Here is a 25365-nt window from a genome sequence, read left to right as displayed (position 1 = left end):
CGGTACTCACATATAACAGTCATTCCATCTGTAATCCATACAGTCAAAAGACTGAAAGTATTCCAGTGAGGGGATTTTTTTTATTTAAAAAAGGCCAAGTTAGTTTATCTGGCGTTCAATATACTAGATACAGTTAGGCCTGCGTTTCATACATCTGGAATTAGCAAACTAATGTGCTGGGGTTGGGAAAACATATATGTACCCATACTAGAATCTGTCAAAGAAAGCGGTACTCACATATAACAGTCATTCCATCTGTAATCCATACAGTCAAAAGACTGAAAGTATTCCAGTGAGGGGATTTTTTTTATTTAAAAAAGGCCAAGTTAGTTTATCTGGCGTTCAATATACTAGATACAGTTAGGCCTGCGTTTCATACATCTGGAATTAGCAAACTAATGTGCTGGGGTTGGGAAAACATATATGTACCCATACTAGAATCTGTCAAAGAAAGCGGTACTCACATATAACAGTCATTCCATCTGTAATCCATACAGTCAAAAGACTGAAAGTATTCCAGTGAGGGAATTTTTTTTTATTTAAAAAAGGCCAAGTTAGTTTATCTGGCGTTCAATATACTAGATACAGTTAGGCCTGCGTTTCATACATCTGGAATTAGCAAACTAATGTGCTGGGGTTGGGAAAACATATATGTACCCATACTAGAATCTGTCAAAGAAAGCGGTACTCACATATAACAGTCATTCCATCTGTAATCCATACAGTCAAAAGACTGAAAGTATTCCAGTGAGGGAATTTTTTATTTATTTAAAAAAGGCCAAGTTAGTTTATCTGGCGTTCAATATACTAGATACAGTTAGGCCTGCGTTTCATACATCTGGAATTAGCAAACTAATGTGCTGGGGTTGGGAAAACATATATGTACCCATACTAGAATCTGTCAAAGAAAGCGGTACTCACATATAACAGTCATTCCATCTGTAATCCATACAGTCAAAAGACTGAAAGTATTCCAGTGAGGGGATTTTTTTTATTTAAAAAAGGCCAAGTTAGTTTATCTGGCGTTCAATATACTAGATACAGTTAGGCCTGCGTTTCATACATCTGGAATTAGCAAACTAATGTGCTGGGGTTGGGAAAACATATATGTACCCATACTAGAATCTGTCAAAGAAAGCGGTACTCACATATAACAGTCATTCCATCTGTAATCCATACAGTCAAAAGACTGAAAGTATTCCAGTGAGGGGATTTTTTTTATTTAAAAAAGGCCAAGTTAGTTTATCTGGCGTTCAATATACTAGATACAGTTAGGCCTGCGTTTCATACATCTGGAATTAGCAAACTAATGTGCTGGGGTTGGGAAAACATATATGTACCCATACTAGAATCTGTCAAAGAAAGCGGGTACTCACATATAACAGTCATTCCATCTGTAATCCATACAGTCAAAAGACTGAAAGTATTCCAGTGAGGGGATTTTTTTTATTTAAAAAAGGCCAAGTTAGTTTATCTGGCGTTCAATATACTAGATACAGTTAGGCCTGCGTTTCATACATCTGGAATTAGCAAACTAATGTGCTGGGGTTGGGAAAACATATATGTACCCATACTAGAATCTGTCAAAGAAAGCGGTACTCACATATAACAGTCATTCCATCTGTAATCCATACAGTCAAAAGACTGAAAGTATTCCAGTGAGGGGATTTTTTTTATTTAAAAAAGGCCAAGTTAGTTTATCTGGCGTTCAATATACTAGATACAGTTAGGCCTGCGTTTCATACATCTGGAATTAGCAAACTAATGTGCTGGGGTTGGGAAAACATATATGTACCCATACTAGAATCTGTCAAAGAAAGCGGTACTCACATATAACAGTCATTCCATCTGTAATCCATACAGTCAAAAGACTGAAAGTATTCCAGTGAGGGGATTTTTTTTATTTAAAAAAGGCCAAGTTAGTTTATCTGGCGTTCAATATACTAGATACAGTTAGGCCTGCGTTTCATACATCTGGAATTAGCAAACTAATGTGCTGGGGTTGGGAAAACATATATGTACCCATACTAGAATCTGTCAAAGAAAGCGGTACTCACATATAACAGTCATTCCATCTGTAATCCATACAGTCAAAAGACTGAAAGTATTCCAGTGAGGGGATTTTTTTTATTTAAAAAAGGCCAAGTTAGTTTATCTGGCGTTCAATATACTAGATACAGTTAGGCCTGCGTTTCATACATCTGGAATTAGCAAACTAATGTGCTGGGGTTGGGAAAACATATATGTACCCATACTAGAATCTGTCAAAGAAAGCGGTACTCACATATAACAGTCATTCCATCTGTAATCCATACAGTCAAAAGACTGAAAGTATTCCAGTGAGGGGATTTTTTTTATTTAAAAAAGGCCAAGTTAGTTTATCTGGCGTTCAATATACTAGATACAGTTAGGCCTGCGTTTCATACATCTGGAATTAGCAAACTAATGTGCTGGGGTTGGGAAAACATATATGTACCCATACTAGAATCTGTCAAAGAAAGCGGTACTCACATATAACAGTCATTCCATCTGTAATCCATACAGTCAAAAGACTGAAAGTATTCCAGTGAGGGGATTTTTTTTATTTAAAAAAGGCCAAGTTAGTTTATCTGGCGTTCAATATACTAGATACAGTTAGGCCTGCGTTTCATACATCTGGAATTAGCAAACTAATGTGCTGGGGTTGGGAAAACATATATGTACCCATACTAGAATCTGTCAAAGAAAGCGGTACTCACATATAACAGTCATTCCATCTGTAATCCATACAGTCAAAAGACTGAAAGTATTCCAGTGAGGGGATTTTTTTTATTTAAAAAAGGCCAAGTTAGTTTATCTGGCGTTCAATATACTAGATACAGTTAGGCCTGCGTTTCATACATCTGGAATTAGCAAACTAATGTGCTGGGGTTGGGAAAACATATATGTACCCATACTAGAATCTGTCAAAGAAAGCGGTACTCACATATAACAGTCATTCCATCTGTAATCCATACAGTCAAAAGACTGAAAGTATTCCAGTGAGGGAATCTTTTTTTTATTTAAAAAAGGCCAAGTTAGTTTATCTGGCGTTCAATATACTAGATACAGTTAGGCCTGCGTTTCATACATCTGGAATTAGCAAACTAATGTGCTGGGGTTGGGAAAACATATATGTACCCATACTAGAATCTGTCAAAGAAAGCGGTACTCACATATAACAGTCATTCCATCTGTAATCCATACAGTCAAAAGACTGAAAGTATTCCAGTGAGGGGATTTTGCTTATAAAAAATAATATATTTCATTGTGGTGCGAGTTGAATCGCAACAATGAAGAAAAATACTATTAAGGGACGAGGATGCGGTCGTGGTGGTGTCTGTGGAGCCTCTGTTGCTGGTAGAGGACGTGGCCGTTCGGCCCCAGGCGCACACAGTAGGGAACGAACTCCCTCAACTAGCCGGCAGAATGTACCGCAATATCTCGTGGGGCCCAATGCCGCTCTTAGGATGGTAAGGCCTGAGCAGGTACAGGCATTAATCGATTGGGTGGCCGACAGTGCTTCCAGCACGTTCACCACATGGTCTTCCACCCAGTCTTCTGCGGAAAGCGCACAGGTGGCACCTGAAAACCAAGCCCATCAGTCTGTCACATCACCCCCAAGCATATCAGGGAAACGGTCTGAGCCACAAGTTATGCAGCAGTCTCTTCTTCTGTTTGAAGACTCTGCTTCCAGGGTTTCCCAGGGGCGTCCACCTAGCCCTTCCCCAGTGGAGGAAGACATACCATGCACTGACGCACAACCACTTATGTCTCCAGATGAAGAGGACATGGGAATACCACCACAGCAGAGTCACCGACTCTCTGATGATGACGAAACACAGGTGCCCACTGCCGCGTCTTTTTGCAGTGTGCAGACTGAACAGGAGGAGGTCAGGGAGGGAGACTGGGTGGAAGACGATGCAGAGGACGATGGGGTCTAAGACCCCACATGGACTGAAGGTCGTGGCGATGACTTTCACAGTTCAGAGGAAGAGGTAGTGGTGAGACCGAGACAACAGCGAAGCCAAAGAGGGAGCAGGGGGCCAAAGCAGACGAGCCGCCGCCCCCAGAGTTCGCCTGCTACTGGACATCGCCAACAGGGACCCAGCCCCACAAAGGCAGCTTCAAAGAGTTCCCTGGCATGGCACTTCTTTAAACAATGTCCTACCGACAAGACCCGAGTGACTTGCACGCTCTGCCATCAGAGCCTGAGGCGAGGCATTAACGTTCTGAACCTCAGCACAACCTGCATGACCAGGCATCTACATGCAAAGCATGAACTGCAGTGGGGTACACACCTTAAAAACCAGGCACTCGCTGAGGCTCCCCCTGCTCCCTCTACCGCTGCTGCCTCGGCTTCCGCCTCGAGAGGAATGTTGCCACCTGCCGAGCAGCAAACAGAGGATGTGCCACCGACACCACCACCACCGCCACCGTCAACTAGCGTCTCCACTATATCACACAGCAGCGTTCAGCTCTCAATATCTCAAACCTTAGAGAGGAAGCGCAAATTCCCCCCGAGTCACCCTCGAGCCCTTGGCCTGAACGCCAGCATTTCTAAACTGCTGGCCTTTGAAATGCTGTCATTCCGGCTGGTGGACACAGACAGCTTCAAACAGCTGATGGCCATGGCTGTCCCGCAGTATGTGGTTCCCAGCCGCCACTACTTCTCCAAGACAGCCGTGCCTTCCCTGCACATGCAAGTGTCCGATAAAATCAAGTGTGCACTGCGCAACGCCATTTGTGGCAAGGTCCACCTAACCACAGATACGTGGACCAGTAAGCACGGCCAGGGACGCTATATCTCACTAACTGCACACTGGATGAATGTAGTGGCGGCTGGGCCCCCGGCGGACAGTTCCTTGGTGCACGTCCTTCCGCCCCCTAGGATCGCAGGGCATCATTCTCTGCCTCCTGTAGCCTCCTCCTCCTACTCGGCTTCCTCCTCCACTGCTTCCACCAGCTCATCCGGTCAGCCACACACCTTCACCACCAACTTCAGCACAGCCCGGGGTAAACGTCAGCAGGCCATTCTGAAACTCATATGTTTGGGGGACAGGCCCCACAGCGCAAAGGAGTTGTGGCGGGGTATTGAACAACAGACCGACGAGTGGTTTCTGCCGGTGGGCCTCAAGCCAGGCCTGGTGGTTTTTCGATAATGGGCGAAATCTCGTTGCAGCTCTGGGACTAGCCGGTTTGACGCACATCCCTTGCCTGGCGCATGTGCTGAACTTGGTGGTGCAGAGGTTCATTCACCACTACCCCAACATGTCAGAGCTGCTGCATAAAGTGCGGGCCGTCTGTGCGCGCTTCCGCCGTTCACATCCTGCCGCTGCTCGCCTGTCTGCGCTACAGCGGAACTTCGGCCTTCCCGCTCACCGCCTCATATGCGACGTGCCCACCCGGTGGAACTCCACCTTGCACATGCTGGAGAGACTGTGCGAGCAGCAGCAGGCCATAGTGGAGTTTCAGCTGCAGCACGCTCGCGTCAGTCGTACTGCCGAACAGCACCACTTCACCACCAATGATTGGGCCTCCATGCGAGACCTGTGTGCCCTGCTGCGCTGTTTCGAGTACTCCACCAACATGGCCAGTGGCGATGACACTGTTATCAGCGTTACAATACCACTTCTATGTCTCCTTGAGAAAACACTTAGGGCAATGATGTTAGAGGAGGTGGCCCAGGTGGAGGAGGAGGAGGAGGATGAGGGCTCGTTTCTAACACTTTCGGGCCAGTCTGTTCGAAGTGGCTCAGAGGGAGGTTTGTTTAAGCAGCAGAGGACAGGTTCACAAGTCGCCAGCCAAGGCACTGTACTGGAGGACGAGGAGGATGAGGAGGAGGAGGTGGAGGGGGACGAGGATGACGCAAGTTCACAGCGGGGTGGCAGCCCAGGCCCATCACTGGTGCGTGGCTGGGGGGATACGGTGGACGATGACGATACGCCTCCCACAGAGGACAGCTTGTCCTTACCCATGGGTAGCCTGGCCCACATGAGCGAATATATGCTCCAATGCCTGCGCAACGACAGCAGAGTTGCCCACATTTTAACGTGTGCAGACTACTGGGTGGCCACCCTGCTGGATCCCCGGTATAAAGACAATGTGCCCACTTTAATTCCTGAACTGGAGCGCGACCGTAAGATGCGTGAGTACAAGCGCACGCTGATAGAGGCGCTCTTGAGAGCATTCCCACATGTCACAGGGGAACAGGTGGAAGGTGAAGGCAGAGGAGTGGCAAGAGGTCGCCAACGCAGCTGTGTCACGGCCAGCTCATCTGAGGGCAGAGTTGGCATGGCAGAAATGTGGAAAAGTTTTGTCTCCACGCCACAGCTATCTGCACCGACACCTGATACGGAACGTGTTAGCAGGAGGCAGCATTTCACTAACATGGTTGAACAGTATGTCTGCACACCCCTCCACATCCTGACGGATGGTTCGGCCCCATTCAACTACTGGGTTTCGAAATTGTCCACGTGGCCAGAGTTAGCATGTTATGCCTTGGAGGTGCTTTCCTGCCCGGCGGCCAGCGTTTTATCTGAACGCGTATTCAGCACGGCAGGGGGCGTCATTACTGACAAGCGCAGCCGCCTGTCCACAGCCAACGTGGACAAGCTGACCTTCATAAAGATGAACCAGGCATGGATCCCACAGGAACTGTCCCTCCCTTGTGCAGAGTAGTCCTTATTAACTGCCTAAAACATGTCTTGTTGTGCTACGGGCCACTTCTTTATTTGATACAAATTTTATGAAACCCACAGTTGAATGAAACTCTTCTCTGTCTGGGCGCCGGGGCCTAACCAGATGAAAGTGGCAGGTTAAACTAACGGGTGACATGAAGCCATAACCTCTGCCATGCTACCTCTGTCTTCTGTCTGGGTGCTGAGGCCTAAGTCAAATAAAGCGGTCTTCTGCTGTGCTGGGGGATATGAAGCTAATCTCTGACCTCTCTCCTCTGTCTGGGTCCAAAGGCCTAAATCACTGAAAGAGGCCTTCTCCTGTGGTGTGTGATATGATGCCAGAATATGTGCTGTGGGGCCTCTCTCCTCTTCCTGGGTGCAGGGGTCAAATAAACTAAATTGTGGCCTACTCCTGAGGTGGTTGATATGATGCCTGATTCTCTGATGTGGAACCTCTCTCCTCTGTTTGGGTGAAGGGGTCAAAGTAACTAAATGGTGGCTTCTCCTGTGGTGGCTGATATGATGCCAGAATATGTGCTGTGGTGCCTCTCTCCTCTTCCTGGGTGCAGGGGTCAAAGTAACTAAATGGTGGCTTCTCCTGTGGTGGCTGATATGATGCCAGAATATGTGCTGTGGGGCCTCTCTCCTCTTCCTGGGTGCAGGGGTCAAAGTAACTCAATGGTGGCTTCTCCTGTGGTGGCTGATATGATGCCAGAATATGTGCTGTGGTGCCTCTCTCCTCTTCCTGGGTGCGGGGTTCAAAGTAACTCAATGGTGGCTTCTCCTGTGGTGGCTGATATGATGCCAGAATATGTGCTGTGGTGCCTCTCTCCTCTTCCTGGGTGCGGGGGTCAAAGTAACTCAATGGTGGCTTCTCCTGTGGTGGCTGATATGATGCCAGAATATGTGCTGTGGGGCCTCTCTCCTCTTCCTGGGTGCAGGGGTCAAAGTAACTCAATGGTGGCTTCTCCTGTGGTGGTTAGTATGATGCCAGAATATGTGCTGTGGGGCCTCTCTCCTCTTCCTGGGTGCAGGGGTCAAAGTAACTCAATGGTGGCTTCTCCTGTGGTGGCTGATATGATGCCAGAATATGTGCTGTGGTGCCTCTCTCCTCTTCCTGGGTGCGGGGGTCAAAGTAACTCAATGGTGGCTTCTCCTGTGGTGGCTGATATGATGCCAGAATATGTGCTGTGGGGCCTCTCTCCTCTTCCTGGGTGCAGGGGTCAAAGTAACTCAATGGTGGCTTCTCCTGTGCTGATTGATATAAAGCTGATGGTTGTGCCATCTGACATGGTTGCCAGGGTCTGATTCAATGGGGGCCTACTCCTGTGGTGGGTGATCTAAATGCCTGATTCTCTGCTGTGAAACCTCTCTCCTCCGTCTGGGTGTAGGGGTCAAAGTCTTTCAAAGTCGCCTTCTCCTGTGCTGATTGATATGAAGCTGATGGTTGTGCCATCTGACATGGTTGCCGGGGTCCCATTAAATTGTGGCCTACTCCTGTGGTGGTTGATATGATGCCTGATTCTCTGATGTGGAACCTCTCTCCTCTGTTTGGGTGAAGGGGTCAAAGTAACTAAATGGTGGCTTCTCCTGTGGTGGCTGATATGATGCCAGAATATGTGCTGTGGGGCCTCTCTCCTCTTCCTGGGTGCAGGGGTCAAAGTAACTCAATGGTGGCTTCTCCTGTGGTGGCTGATATGATGCCAGAATATGTGCTGTGGTGCCTCTCTCCTCTTCCTGGGTGCGGGGGTCAAAGTAACTCAATGGTGGCTTCTCCTGTGGTGTGTGATATGATGCCAGAATATGTGCTGTGGGGCCTCTCTCCTCTTCCTGGGTGCAGGGGTCAAATAAACTAAATTGTGGCCTACTCCTGTGGTGGTTGATATGATGCCTGATTCTCTGATGTGGAACCTCTCTCCTCTGTTTGGGTGAAGGGGTCAAAGTAACTAAATGGTGGCTTCTCCTGTGGTGGCTGATATGATGCCAGAATATGTGCTGTGGTGCCTCTCTCCTCTTCCTGGGTGCAGGGGTCAAAGTAACTAAATGGTGGCTTCTCCTGTGGTGGCTGATATGATGCCAGAATATGTGCTGTGGGGCCTCTCTCCTCTTCCTGGGTGCAGGGGTCAAAGTAACTCAATGGTGGCTTCTCCTGTGGTGGCTGATATGATGCCAGAATATGTGCTGTGGTGCCTCTCTCCTCTGTCTGGGTCCAAAGGCCTAAATCACTGAAAGAGGCCTTCTCCTGTGGTGTGTGATATGATGCCTGAATATGTGCTGTGGTGCCTCTCTCCTCTTCCTGGGTGCGGGGGTCAAAGTAACTCAATGGTGGCTTCTCCTGTGGTGGCTGATATGATGCCAGAATATGTGCTGTGGTGCCTCTCTCCTCTTCCTGGGTGCGGGGGTCAAAGTAACTCAATGGTGGCTTCTCCTGTGGTGGCTGATATGATGCCAGAATATGTGCTGTGGGGCCTCTCTCCTCTTCCTGGGTGCAGGGGTCAAAGTAACTCAATGGTGGCTTCTCCTGTGGTGGTTAGTATGATGCCAGAATATGTGCTGTGGGGCCTCTCTCCTCTTCCTGGGTGCAGGGGTCAAAGTAACTCAATGGTGGCTTCTCCTGTGGTGGCTATTATGATGCCAGAATATGTGCTGTGGTGCCTCTCTCCTCTTCCTGGGTGCGGGGGTCAAAGTAACTCAATGGTGGCTTCTCCTGTGGTGGCTGATATGATGCCAGAATATGTGCTGTGGGGCCTCTCTCCTCTTCCTGGGTGCAGGGGTCAAAGTAACTCAATGGTGGCTTCTCCTGTGGTGGTTAGTATGATGCCAGAATATGTGCTGTGGGGCCTCTCTCCTCTTCCTGGGTGCAGGGGTCAAAGTAACTCAATGGTGGCTTCTCCTGTGGTGGCTGATATGATGCCAGAATATGTGCTGTGGTGCCTCTCTCCTCTTCCTGGGTGCGGGGGTCAAAGTAACTCAATGGTGGCTTCTCCTGTGGTGGCTGATATGATGCCAGAATATGTGCTGTGGGGCCTCTCTCCTCTTCCTGGGTGCAGGGGTCAAAGTAACTCAATGGTGGCTTCTCCTGTGGTGGTTAGTATGATGCCAGAATATGTGCTGTGGGGCCTCTCTCCTCTTCCTGGGTGCAGGGGTCAAAGTAACTCAATGGTGGCTTCTCCTGTTGTGGCTGATATGATGCCAGAATATGTGCTGTGGTGCCTCTCTCCTCTTCCTGGGTGCGGGGGTCAAAGTAACTCAATGGTGGCTTCTCCTGTGGTGGCTGATATGATGCCAGAATATGTGCTGTGGGGCCTCTCTCCTCTTCCTGGGTGCAGGGGTCAAAGTAACTCAATGGTGGCTTCTCCTGTGCTGATTGATATAAAGCTGATGGTTGTGCCATCTGACATGGTTGCCAGGGTCTGATTCAATGGGGGCCTACTCCTGTGGTGGGTGATCTAAATGCCTGATTCTCTGCTGTGAAACCTCTCTCCTCCGTCTGGGTGTAGGGGTCAAAGTCTTTCAAAGTCGCCTTCTCCTGTGCTGATTGATATGAAGCTGATGGTTGTGCCATCTGACATGGTTGCCGGGGTCCCATTAAATTGTGGCCTACTCCTGTGGTGGTTGATATGATGCCTGATTCTCTGATGTGGAACCTCTCTCCTCTGTTTGGGTGAAGGGGTCAAAGTAACTAAATGGTGGCTTCTCCTGTGGTGGCTGATATGATGCCAGAATATGTGCTGTGGGGCCTCTCTCCTCTTCCTGGGTGCAGGGGTCAAAGTAACTCAATGGTGGCTTCTCCTGTGGTGGCTGATATGATGCCAGAATATGTGCTGTGGTGCCTCTCTCCTCTTCCTGGGTGCGGGGGTCAAAGTAACTCAATGGTGGCTTCTCCTGTGGTGGCTGATATGATGCCAGAATATGTGCTGTGGTGCCTCTCTCCTCTTTCTGGGTGCGGGGGTCAAAGTAACTCAATGGTGGCTTCTCCTGTGGTGGCTGATATGATGCCAGAATATGTGCTGTGGTGCCTCTCTCCTCTTCCTGGGTGCAGGGGTCAAAGTAACTAAATGGTGGCTTCTCCTGTGGTGGTTGATATGATGCCTGATTCTCTGCTGTGAAACCTCTCTCCTCCATCTGGGTGTAGGGGTCAAAGTCTTTCAAAGTCGCCTTCTCCTGTGCTGATTGATATAAAGCTGATGGTTGTGCCATCTGACATGGTTGCCAGGGTCTGATTCAAGGGGGGCCTACTCCTGTGGTGGGTGATCTAAATGCCTGATTCTCTGCTGTGAAACCTCTCTCCTCCGTCTGGGTGTAGGGGTCAAAGTCTTTCAAAGTCGCCTTCTCCTGTGCTGATTGATATGAAGCTGATGGTTGTGCCATCTGACATGGTTGCCGGGGTCCCATTAAATTGGGGCCTACTCCTGTGGTGGGTGATCTAAATGCCTGATTCTCTGCTTTGAAACCTCTCTCCTCCGTCCGGGTGTAGGGGTCAAAGTCTGTCAAAGTCGCCTTCTCCTGTGCTGATTGATATAAAGCTTATGCTTGTGCCATCTGACATGGTTGCCGGGGTCTGATTCAATGGTGGCCTACTCCTGTGGTGGGTGATCTAAATGCATGATTCTCTGCTGTGTAACCTCTCTCCTCCGTCTGGGTGTAGGGGTCAAAGTAACTAAATGGTGGCCTACTCCTGTGGTGGGTGATATGATGCCTGGTTCTCTGCTGTGGGACAACTCTCCTTTGTCTGGGTGCTGTGGTCAAAATAATAGTAAGTGACCTTCTCCATTGGTGGGTGACTTGAAGCCTGATTCTGTGCTATGGGACCTCACTCCAATTAATATTGTTTAATTTTTATTTATTTTATGTTAACTCATCATTTCCCTATCTACATTTGTTTGCAGGGGATTTAACTACACTTTGCTGCCTTTTGCAGCCCTCTAGCCCTTTCCGGGTGTGTTTTACAGCCTTTTTAGTGCCCAAAAGTTCGGGTCCCCATTGACTTCTATGGGGTTCGGGTTCGGGATGAAGTTCGGGTCGAGTTCAGATCCCGAACCCGAACATTTTTCGAAAGTTCGGCCGAACTCGTCGAACCCTAACATCCAGGTGTTCGCTCAACTCTATTTGGTACCCAAACCCGAACTTCTTCACAGAAGTTCGGGCTTGGAATCGGTGTTCTGTAAATAGTATTATTTTCCCTTATAACATGGTGAACAGCCCCATAGAAATGAATTGGTCGGGATTCAGTGCGGGTGCAATGCGTTCACCTCCCGCATTGCACCCGCGCGGAAAACTCGCCCGTGTGAAAGGGGCCTGATTCTCTGCTATGACATGAAGACTGATTCTCTGCTGACATGAAGCCTGAATCTCTGTTATGGGACCTCTCTCCTCTGTCTGGGTGCCGGGGCCTAAATATATGACAATGGACTGTTCCAGTTTTGGCTGACGTGAAGCCTGATTCTCTGCTATGACATGAAGACTGATTCTCTGCTGACATGAAGACTGAATCTCTGCTATGGGACCTCTCTCCTCTGTCTGGGTGCCGGGGCCTAAATATCTGACAATGAACTGTTCCAGTTTTGGCTGACGTGAAGCCTAAGGCCTCTTTCACACGGGCGTTGCGGAAAAATGTGCGGGTGCGTTGCGGGAACACCCGCGATTTTTCCGCGCGAGTGCAAAACATTGTAATGTGTTTTGCACGCGCGTGAGAAAAATCGCGAATGTTTGGTACCCAAACCCGAACTTCTTCACAGAAGTTCGGGCTTGGAATCGGTGTTTTGTAAATAGTATTATTTTCCCTTAGAACATGGTGAACAGCCCCATAGAAATGAATGGGTCGGGATTCAGTGCGGGTGCAATGCGTTCACCTCCCGCATTGCACCCGCGCGGAAAACTCGCCCGTGTGAAAGGGGCCTAATTCTCTGCTATGACATGAAGACTGATTCTCTGCTGACATGAAGCCTGAATCTCTGTTATGGGACCTCTCTCCTCTGTCTGGGTGCCGGGGCCTAAATATATGACGATTGACTGTTCCAGTTTTGGCTGACGTGAAGCCTGATTCGCTGCTATGACATGAAGACTGATTCTCTGCTGACATGAAGACTGAATCTCTGCTATGGGACCTCTCTCCTCTGTCTGGGTGCCGGGGCCTAAATATATGACAATGGACTGTTCCAGTTTTGTGTGACGTAAAGCATGATTCTCTGCTATGACATGAAGACTGATTCTCTGCTATGGGACCTCTCTCCTCTGTCTGGGTGCCGGGGCATAAAAATATCTGACAATGGCCTGTTCCAGTGGTGGGTGACTTGAAGCCTGATTCTCTGCTATGACATGAAGACTGATTCTCTGCTGACATGAAGCCTGAATCTCTGCTATGGGACCTCTCTCCTCTGTCTGGGTGCCGAGGCCTAAATATATGACAATGGACTGTTCCAGTTTTGGCTGACGTGAAGCATGATTATCTGCTATGACATGAAGACTGATTCTCTGCTGACATGAAGCCTGAATCTCTGCTATGGGACTTCTCTCCTCTGTCTGGGTGCCGGGGCCTAAATATATGACAATGGACTGTTCCAGTTTTGGGTGACGTGAAGCCTGATTCTCTGCTATGACATGAAGACTGATTCTCTGCTGACATGAAGCCTGAATCTCTGCTATGGGACCTCTCTCCTCTGTCTGGGTGCCGGGGCCTAAATATCTGACAATGGACTGTTCCAGTTTTGGGTGACGTGAAGCCTGATTCTCTGCTATGACCTGAAGACTGATTCTCTGCTGACATGAAGCCTGAATCTCTGCTATGGGACCTCTCTCCTCTGTCTGGGTGCCGGGGCCTAAATATATGACAATGGACTGTTCCAGTTTTGGCTGACGTGAAGCATGATTCTCTGCTATGACATGAAGACTGATTCTCTGCTGACATGAAGCCTGAATCTCTGTTATGGGACCTTTCTCCTCTGTCTGGGTGCCGGGGCCTAAATATATGACAATGGACTGTTCCAGTTTTGGGTGACGTGAAGCCTGATTCTCTGCTATGACATGAAGACTGATTCTCTGCTGACATGAAGCCTGAATCTCTGCTATGGGACCTCTCTCCAATTGATATTGGTTAATTTTTATTTATTTTATTTTAATTTTAATTCATTTCCCTATCCACATTTGTTTGCAGGGGATTTAACTACATTTTGCTGCCTTTTGCAGCCCTCTAGCCCTTTCCTAGGCTGTTTTACAGCCTTTTTAGTGCCAAAAAGTTCGGGTCCCCATTGACTTCAATAGGGTTCGGGTTCGGGACGAAGTTCGGTTCGGGTTCCGCTAAGTTCGGCCGAACTTCTCGAACCCGAACATCCAGGTGTTCGCTCAACTCTATTTAACCACCTCCGGACCGCCTAACGCAGATTCGCGTTCCGGAGGTGGCAGCGCTGCGCACAATCACGCATATACGCGTCATCTCGCGAGACGCGAGATTTCCTGTGAACGCGCGCACACAGGCGCGCGCGCTCACAGGAACGGAAGGTAAGAGAGTTGATCTCCAGCCTGCCAGCGGCGATCGTTCGCTGGCAGGCTGGAGATGTGTTTTTTTTAACCCCTAACAAGTATATTAGACGCTGTTTTGATAACAGCGTCTAATATACCTGCTACCTGGTCCTCTGGTGGTCCCCTTTGTTTGGATCGACCACCAGAGGACACAGGTAGCTCAGTAATATGTTGCACCAAGCACCACTACACTACACCCCCCCCTGTCACTTATTAACCCCTTATTCACCCTTGATCACCCCTGATCACCCCATATAGACTCCCTGATCACCCCCCTGTCATTGATCACCCCCCTGTCATTGATAACCCCCTGTAAGGCTGCATTCAGAGGTCCGTATGAATTTTACGGATCCACTGATAGATGGATCGGATCCGCAAAACACATACGGACGTCTGAATGCAGCCTTACAGGGGAGTGATCAATGACGGAGGTGATCACCCCATATAGACTCCCTGATCACCCCCCTGTCATTGATAACCCCCTGTAAGGCTCCATTCAGAGGTCCGTATGAATTTTACGGATCCACTGATAGATGGATCGGATCCGCAAAACACATACGGACGTCTGAATGCAGCCTTACAGGGGAGTGATCAATGACGGAGGTGATCACCCCATATAGACTCCCTGATCACCCCCCTGTCATTGATAACCCCCTGTAAAGCTCCATTCAGATGTCCGCATGATTTTTACGGATCCACTGATAGATGGATCGGATCCGCAAAACGCATACGGACGTCTGAATGGAGCCTTACAGGGGCGTGATCAATGACTGTGGTGATCACCCCATATAGACTCCCTGATCACCCCCCTGTCATTGATTACACCCCTGTCATTGATCAACCCCCTGTAAAGCTCCATTCAGATGTCCGCATGATTTTTACGGATCCACTGATAGATGGATCGGATCCGCAAAACGCATACGGACGTCTGAATGGAGCCTTACAGGGGCGTGATCAATGACTGTGGTGATCACCCCATATACACTCCCTGATCACTCCCCTGTCATTGATTACCCCCCGTCATTGATTACACCCCTGTAAAGCTCCATTCAGATGTCCGCATGATTTTTACGGATCCACTGATAGATGGATCGGATCCGCAAAACGCATACGGACGTCTGAATGGAGCCTTACAGGGGCGTGATCAATGACTGTGGTGATCACCCCATATAGACTCCCTGATCACCCCCCTGTCATTGATTACCCCCCTGTCATTGATCAACCCCCTGTAAAGCTCCATTCAGATGTCCGCATGATTTTTACGGATCCACTGATAGATGGATCGGATCCGCAAAACACATACAGGCGTCTCCCTGGAGCCTTCCAGGGGGGGTGATCACCCCATATAGACTCCCTGATCACCCCCATGTCATTGATCACCCCCCTGTCAGGCTGCATTCAGATGTCCGTATGATTTTTACGGATCCACGGATACATGGATCGGATCCGCAAAACACATACGGACATCTGAATGGAGCCTTACAGGGGGGTGATCAATGACAGGGGGGTGATCACCCCATATAGACTCTCTGATCACCCCCCTGTCATTGATCACCCCCCCTGTCATTGATCACCCCCCTGTCATTGATCACCCCTCTGTAAGGCTCCATTCAGACATTTTTTTGGCCCAAGTTAGCGGAATTATTTTTTTTTTTTCTTACAAAGTCTCATATTCCACTAACTTGTGTTAAAAAATAAAATCTCACATGAACTCACCATACCCCTCACGGAATCCAAATGCGTAAAATTTTTTAGACATTTATATTCCAGACTTCTTCTCACGCTTTAGGGCCCCTAGAATGCCAGGGCAGTATAAATACCCCACATGTGACCCCATTTCGGAAAGAAGACACCCCCAGGTATTCCGTGAGGGGCATATTGAGTCCATGAAAGATTGAAATTTTTGTCCCAAGTTAGCGGAAAGGGAGACTTTGTGAGAAAAAAATAAAAAATATCAATTTCCGCTAACTTGTGCCAAAAAAAAAAGATTTCTATGAACTCGCCATGCCCCTCATTGAATACCTTGGGGTGTCTTCTTTCCAAAATGGGGTCACATGTGGGGTATTTATACTGCCCTGGCATTCTAGGGGCCCCAAAGCGTGAGAAGAAGTCTGGTATCCAAATGTCTAAAAATGCCCTCCTAAAAGGAATTTGGGCACCTTTGCGCATCTAGACTGCAAAAAAGTGTCACACATCTGGTATCGCCGTACTCAGGAGAAGTTGGGGAATGTGTTTTGGGGTGTCATTTTACATATACCCATGCTGGGTGAGATAAATATCTTGGTCAAATGCCAACTTTGTATAAAAAAATGGGAAAAGTTGTCTTTTGCCAAGATATTTCTCTCACCCAGCATGGGTATATGTAAAATGACACCCCAAAACACATTTCCCAACTTCTCCTGAATACGGTGATACCACATGTGTGACACTTTTTTGCAGCCTAGGTGGGCAAAGGGGCCCACATTCCAAAGAGCACCTTTAGGATTTCACAGGTCATTTACCTACTTACCACACATTAGGGCCCCTGGAAAATGCCAGGGCAGTATAACTACCCCACAAGTGACCCCATTTTGGAAAGAAGACACCCCAAGGTATTCCGTGAGGGGCATGGTGAGTTCCTAGAATTTTTTATTTTTTGTCACAAGTTAGTGGAAAATAATGATTTTTTTATTTTTATTTTTTCCTTACAAAGTCTCATATTCCACTAACTTGTGACAAAAAATAAAAAATTCTAGGAACTCGCCATGCCCCTCACGGAATACCTTGGGGTGTCTTCTTTCCAAAATGGGGTCACTTGTGGGGTAGTTATACTGCCCTGGCATTCTAGGGGCCCAAATGTGTGGTAAGGAGTTTGAAATCAAATTCTGAAAAAATGACTGGTGAAATCCGAAAGGTGCTCTTTGGAATGTGGGCCCCTTTGCCCACCTAGGCTGCAAAAAAAGTGTCACTTATGTGGTATCTCCGTATTCAGGAGAAGTTGGGGAATGTGTTTTGGGGTGTCATTTTACATATACCCATGCTGGGTGAGATAAATATCTTGGTCAAATGCCAACTTTGTATAAAAAAATGGGAAAAGTTGTCTTTTGCCAAGATATTTCTCTCACCCAGCATGGGTATATGTAAAATGACACCCCAAAACACATTCCCCAACTTCTCCTGAATACGGCGATACCACATGTGTGACACTTTTTTGCAGACTAGGTGGGCAAAGGGGCCCACATTCCAAAGAGCACCTTTAGGATTTCACAGGTCATTTACCTACTTACCACACATTAGGGCCCCTGGAAAATGCCAGGGCAGTATAACTACCCACAAGTGACCCCATTTTGGAAAGAAGACACCCCAAGGTATTCCGTGAGGGGCATGGCGAGTTCCTAGAATTTTTTATTTTTTGTCACAAGTTAGTGGAAAATGATGCTTTTTTTTTTTTTTTTTTTTCTTACAAAGTCTCATATTCCACTAACTTGTGACAAAAAATAAAAAATTCTAGGAACTCGCTATGCCCCTCACGGAATACCTTGGGGTGTCTTCTTTCCAAAATGAGGTCACTTGTGGGGTAGTTATACTGCCCTGGCATTCTAGGGTCCCAAATGTGTGGTAAGGAGTTTGAAATCAAATTCTGTAAAAAATGACCAGTGAAATCCGAAAGGTGCTCTTTGGAATATGGGCCCCTTTGCCCACCTAGGCTGCAAAAAAGTGTCACACATCTGGTATCTCCGAATTCAGGAGAAGTTGGGGAATGTGTTTTGGGGTGTCATTTTACATATACCCATGCTGGGTGAGATAAATATCTTGGTCAAATGCCAACTTTGTATAAAAAAATGGTAAAAGTTGTCTTTTGCCAAGATATTTCTCTCACCCAGCATGGGTATATGTAAAATGACACCCCAAAACACATTCCCCAACTTCTCCTGAATACGGAGATACCAGATATGTGACACTTTTTTGCAGCCTAGGTGGGCAAAGGGGCCCATATTCCAAAGAGCACCTTTCGGATTTCACTGGCCATTTTTTACAGAATTTGATTTCAAACTCCTTACCACACATTTGGGCCCCTAGAATGCCAGGGCAGTATAACTACCCCACAAGTGACCCCATTTTGGAAAGAAGACACCCCAAGGTATTCCGTGAGGTGCATGGCGAGTTCCTAGAATTTTTTATTTTTTGTCACAAGTTAGTAGAATATGAGACTTTGTAAGAAAAAAGAAAAAAAAAATCATCATTTTCCGCTAACTTGTGACAAAAAATAAAAAGTTCTATGAACTCACTATGCCCATCAGCGAATACCTTAGGGTGTCTACTTTCCGAAATGTGGTCATTTGTGGGGTGTTTGTACTGTCTGGGCATTGTAGAACCTCAGGAAACATGACAGGTGCTCAGAAAGTCAGAGCTGCTGCAAAAAGCGGAAATTCACATTTTTGTACCATAGTTTGTAAACGCTATAACTTTTACCCAAACCATTATTTTTTTACCCAAACATTTTTTTTTTATCAAAGACATGTAGAACAATAAATTTAGAGCAAAATTTATATATGGATCTCGTTTTTTTTTGCAAAATTTTACAACTGAAAGTGAAAAATGTCATTTTTTTGCAAAAAAAATCGTTAAATTTTGATTAATAACAAAAAAAGTAAAAATGTCAGCAGCAATGAAATACCACCAAATGAAAGCTCTATTAGTGAGAAGAAAAGGAGGTAAAATTCATTTGGGTGGTAAGTTGCATGACCGAGCAATAAACGGTGAAAGTAGTGTAGGTCAGAAGTGTAAAAAGTGGCCTGGTCTTTCAGGGTGTTTAAGCACTGGGGGCTGAGGTGGTTAAGACGCATAAAAATGGCCCCTGATTAAAATACATATTTTTTATGAGAATTTTTGCCATTGATCCCGCTCTGGTATGTCACTGTCCATGTTGTGGGACTATTTGTGCACTTCTTGTAATTATTTGGTGGCTGCAAATATGAGCTGAAGGTTTTTTAGGTTCGCCTGCCATTAAAGTGAATTGGGCCCGCCCCGAACTTGCGGTTCGCGAATATTTGATCGCGTTCGTGAACCGTCCCGGGTGATGTTCGTCCATCACTATTCTGTCCACATTGATATTCTACACTCGCTGCATCTGAAAAACTCACCAGGAAAACTCCAGGATAAATCTCAGCTCAATCATCCAATGGAACACCCGATGGGGAAAATAAACTCTGGAAAACATTCAGATCAGTCATGTCATGCATGTGACTCTGGAAACACCCCCAGCACATTATATCATGCATGTAACTCTGGAAAACACTCCCAACACATTATATAATTCATGTAAGTCTGGGAAACACTCCCAGCACATTATACAGTATCATGCATGAAACTGTGAAAGACACTCCCAGCATATAATAACATATATGTAACTCTGGAAAACACTTCCAGCTACATAATGTCAGGTGTTTTCCACCACTTAATAACCATACTTGCCTTCACAGCAGCAGGAGTCTATGTGTGAATCTCTTTGTCCTAGACTGAAGAAAAAAAAAAAAACACATCTGCCTAGTGGGTGTAAACTCCTTTATAGAAAGGGTTAAAGGGAACCTGTTACCTCCAAAAGTGATATAAAACTACCAGCATTACCTTATAGCAGCCCCCAGTCTGTTATTGATTTTGTGTATGAGCCAGAAATTCTATAATTGATACTTGAGACAAACGCTTTTTTAACCACTTAAGGACCACAGGTTTATACCCCCCTAAAGACCAGGCCCTTTTTTACAAATCGGCACTACACTACTTTCACCGTTTATTGCTCGGTCATGCAACTTACCACCCCAAAAAATTTTACCTCCTTTTCTTCTCACTAATAGAGCTTTCATTTGGTGGTATTTCATTGCTGCTGACATTTTTACTTTTTTTGTTATTAATCGAAATTTAAAGATTTTTTTGCAAAAAAATGACATTTTTCACTTTTAGTTGTAAAATTTTGCAAAAAAAACGAGATCCATATATAAATTTTGCTCTAAATTTATTGTTCTACATGTCTTTGATAAAAAAAAATGTTTGGGTAAAAAAAAAAAATGGTTTGGGTAAAAGTTATAGCGTTTACAAACTATGGTACAAAAATGTGAATTTCCGCTTTTTGAAGCAGCTCTGACTTTCTGAGCACCTGTCATGTTTCCTGAGGTTCTACAATGCCCAGACAGTACAAACACCCCACAAATGACCCCATTTCGGAAAGTACACACCCTAAGGTATTCGCTGATGGGCATAGTGAGTTCATAGAACTTTTTATTTTTTGTCACAAGTTAGCGGAAAATGATGTTTTTTTTTTTTTTTAACTTACCAAGTCTCATATTCCACTAACTTCTGACAAAAAATAAAAGCTTCCATGAACTCACTATGCCCATCAGCGAATACCTTGGGATGTCTTCTTTCCAAAATGGGGTCACTTGTGGGGTAGTTATACTGCCCTGGCATTCTAGGGGCCCAAATGTGTGGTAAGGAGTTTGAAATCAAATTCTGTAAAAAATGGCTGGTGAAATCCAAAAGGTGCTCTTTGGAATGTGGGCCCCTTTGCCCACCTAGGCTGCAAAAAAGTGTCACACATGTGGTATCTCCGTATTCAGGAGAAGTTGGGGAATGTGTTTTGGGGTGTCATTTTACATATACCCATGCTGGGTGAGAGAAATATCTTGGCAAAAGACAACTTTGTAAAAAAAAATTGTAAAAGTTGTCTTTTGCCAAGATATTTCTCTCACCCAGCATGGGTATATATAAAATGACACCCCAAAACACATTCCCCAACTTCTCCTGAATACGGAGATACCACATGTGTGACACTTTTTTGCAGCCTAGGTGGGCAAAGGGGCCATATTCAAAAGAGCACCTTTCGGATTTCACTCGTCATTTTTTACAGAATTTGATTTCAAACTCCTTACCACACATTTGGGCCCCTAGAATGCCAGGGCAGTATAACTACACCACAAGTGACCCCATTTTAGAAAGAAGACACCCCAAGGTATTCGCTGATGGGCATAGTGAGTTCGTGGAAGTTTTTATTTTTTGTCACAAGTTAGTGGAATATGAGACTTTGTAAGAAAAAAAAAATAAATCATCATTTTCCACTAACTTGTGACAAAAATAAAAAATTCGAGGAACTCGCCATGCCCCTCACGGAATACCTTGGGGTGTCTTCTTTCCAAAATGGGGTCACTTGTGGGGTAGTTATACTGCCCTGGCATTTTTCAGGGGCCCTAATGTGTGGTAAGTAGGTAAATGACCTGTGAAATCCTAAAGGTGCTCTTTGGAATATGGGCCCCTTTGCCCACCTATGCTGCAAAAAAGTGTCACACATGTGGTATCGCCGTATTCAGGAGAAGTTGGGGAATGTGTTTTGGGGGGGTCATTTTACATATACCAATGCTGGGTGAGAGAAATATCTTGGCAAAAGACAACTTTTCCCATTTTTTTATACAAAGTTGGCATTTGACCAAGATATTTCTCTCACCCAGCATGGGTATATGTAAAATGACACCCCAAAACACATTCCCCAACTTCTCCTGAGTACGGCGATACCAGATGTGTGACACTTTTTTTGCAGCCTAGATGCGCAAAGGTGCCCAAATTCCTTTTAGGAGGGCATTTTTAGACATTTGGATACCAGACTTCTTCTCACGCTTTGGGGCCCCTAGAATGCCAGGGCAGTATAAATACCCCACATGTGACCCCATTTCGGAAAGAAGACACCCCAAGGTATTCAATGAGGGGCATGGCGAGTTCATAGAATTTTTTTTTTTTTGGCACAAGTTAGCGGAAATTGATATTTTTTATTTTTTTTCTCACAAAGTCTCCCTTTCCGCTAACTTGGGACAAAAATTTCAATCTTTCATGGACTCAATATGCCCCTCACGGAATACCTGGGGGTGTCTTCTTTCCGAAATGGGGTCACATGTGGGGTATTTATACTGCCCTGGCATTCTAGGGGCCCTAAAGCGTGAGAAGAAGTCTGGAATATAAATGTCTAAAAAATTTTACGCATTTGGATTCCGTGAGGGGTATGGTGAGTTCATGTGAGATTTAATTTTTTGACACAAGTTAGTGGAATATGAGACTTTGTAAGAAAAAAATAATAATTTCCGCTAACTTGGGCCAAAAAAATGTCTGAATGGAGCCTGACAGGGGGGTGATCAATGACAGGGGGGTGATCAATGACAGGGGGGTGATCAATGACAGGGGGGGTGATCAATGACAGGGGGGGGTGATCAGGGAGTCTATATGGGGTGATCACCCCCCTGTCATTGATCACCCCCCTATAAGGCTCCATTCAGATGTCCGTATGTGTTTTGCGGATCCGATCCATGTATCCGTTGATCCGTAAAAATCATATGGACATCTGAATGCAGCCTGACAGGGGGGGTGATCAATGACAGGGGGGTAATCAATGACAGGGGGGGTGATCAGGGAGTCTATATGGGGTGATCACCACAGTCATTGATCATGCCCCTGTAAGGCTCCATTCAGACGTCCGTATGCGTTTTGCGGATCCGATCCATCTATCAGTGGATCCGTAAAAATCATGCGGACGTCTGAATGGAGCTTTACAGGTGTGTGATCAATGACAGGGGGGTGATGAGGGAGTCTATATGGGGTGATCACCACAATCATTGATCACGCCCCTGTAAGGCTCCATTCAGACGTCCGTGTGCGTTTTGCGGATCCGATCCATCTATCAGTGGATCCGTAAAAATCATGCGGACGTCTGAATGGAGCTTTACAGGGGTGTGATCAATGACAGGGGGGTAATCAATGACAGGGGGGTGATCAGGGAGTCTATATGGGGTGATCACCACAGTCATTTATCACGCCCCTGTAAGGCTCCATTCAGACGTCCGTGTGCGTTTTGCGGATCCGATCCATCTATCAGTGGATCCGTAAAAATTATGCGAACGTCTGAATGGAGCTTTACAGCGGTGTGATCAATGACAGGGGGGTAATCAATGACAGGGGGGTGATCAGGGAGTCTATATGGGGTGATCAGGGGTGATCAGGGGCTAATAAGGGGTTAATAAGTGACCGGGGGGGGGGGGGGTGTAGTGTAGTGTAGTGGTGCTTGGTGCTACTTTACTGAGCTACCTGTGTCCTCTGGTGGTCGATCCAAACAAAGGGGACCACCAGAGGACCAGGTAGCAGGTATATTAGACGCTGTTATCAAAACAGCGTCTAATATACCTGTTAGGGGTTAAAAAAATCACATCTCCAGCCTGCCAGCGAACGATCGCCGCTGGCAGGCTGGAGATCAACTCTCTTACCTTCCGTTCCTGTGAGCGCGCGCGCCTGTGTGCGCGCGTTCACAGGAAATCTCGGCTCACGCGAGATGACGCCTATTGGCGTTAGCGTAGCCTGGGGGAGCCGCCGCAATGACGCCTTTCGGCGTTAGCTTCGCGGCAAGCGGTTAATCTCCATGAGAGCTCTGTTTACTATGAGCGTGCGCACGCCGAATTTAGCTGGCGCATGCGCAGTGAGAAAATTATACCCGGCTGACTGACGAGATAGGATTGTGCAGTCACAAGGGGTGCACCGTGCAGGTGTCAGACTTGCACAATCCCAAGAAATAGAAAATATGTAAATCACAGTCAAGAGGGGAAGGGTAGGAGGCGGACTTTGCTTGATTTGAAGCAAGGAGGCCGCTGCCCCTTGACTTCAAGCTCACAGGAAACAGAGCGCTCATGGAGATTAAAAAAGCGTTTTTCTCAAGTATGGATTATCGAATTTCTGGCTCACACACATGATCAATAACAGACTGGGGGCTGCTATAAGGTAATGCTGGCAGTTTTATATCACTTTTGGAGGTGACAGGTTCCCTTTAATTAGCCTGCTTCACTAATGATTTGTATTTTGCCCTAGATGGGAGGAGCAAGACATTAACCCTTTGTGTGTGCTCAGGGCCGGTACAAGGCAGGGGCCGAAGGAGCGGGTGCCCTGGGCGCTACCATTTGCGGACAGGAAGGGGGCGCAGGTGAAGTGCCAGCAGTGTACAGCTTCACTGTACCACATTAGCCAAGCGCCACTTGCTGTGCTTGCTGTGCTGAGTGCGCTCCTGCACCCGGCTACACCGTCCACACCAGCCATGTCAGCGCTGCTCCTTCTCTCCCCCTATGAATTTTGTGCCGACTGCGCTCCTGGCTCGGGCTCCCTTTCCTCCTCTGCGTTTCCTCGCCCCCCCCCCCATGGAGGATTCATTTGGTTGATACCACCGGCGTGCGCCGTGTGACGTCACGCGGCTCACGCCGGAGGCGAGGTGTGAGGTGAGAGAGGGAGGACTCGCGCAGCCTACAGGGAGCTCTGTCGGCGCGTGAAGAACAAGCCACGAGGAGCCTGCCTTCACTAGCTGCTACTCACACACAGACTGTAAAAAGTAAGAAAATAATGTAATACAAATAACAAACTAATTTTTTTCTTAAAACGGGGGGGGGGGGGGGGGGGGGCGCAGTTTGCCATCTTCGCCCTGGGCACCAAATGGCCTTGTCCCAGCCCTGTGTGTGCTACCTGAAGGACGATAAGGAAAGCACAGATGTCTTTGCTTTAACATCCCAAAAAAAAGAAAAAAACTAATGAAGCACTTTGAGTTGCAATCCTGCAAAAAAAAACATTTGAAAGTAATAGGAGAATCAATTAACCCATTCAAGACAAATCCAGTTTTCACTCTATGACAGCCTAATTTTGCAAATCTGAATCATGTCATTTTAAGTGGTTATAACTAGAGATGAGCAAATTTCTCCAAAATTAGATTCGCCGAATTTTCCCCCAAAAAAATTGTTTCATTCCAAATTTATTTAAGGCAAATTGCGTTAAAAAACTATTTCCTGGCAGCAGAAGCATGAGGAGGCCACAGAGTGGCCCAGTGACAGTGTTGATTTAGCAGCAGCATGAGGAGACCACAGACTGGCAAGGTGACATAGTGTGGAGGTGGCAGCAGCAGCATGAGGAGTCCTGAGTGGTGAAGTTGCAGCAGCATCAGGAGACCACTGAGTGACCCGGGGGCAGAGTGGGGAGGTGGGTGGCAGTAACAGGACCCGGTGACGATGGTGGGTGTAAGAAGGAGCACTTGGCATCAGATGTGTGGCATCAGGCAGGTGGCAGCATCAGAATAGTAGCTGAGGCAGGTACTCAGAAGAAACCGGTC

The sequence above is a fragment of the Bufo bufo genome, chromosome 5 (genome assembly GCF_905171765.1).
Source record: "Bufo bufo chromosome 5, aBufBuf1.1, whole genome shotgun sequence".
In the NCBI taxonomy this organism is placed as follows: Eukaryota; Metazoa; Chordata; class Amphibia; order Anura; family Bufonidae; genus Bufo; species Bufo bufo.
This window is presented reverse-complemented; position numbering follows the sequence as displayed.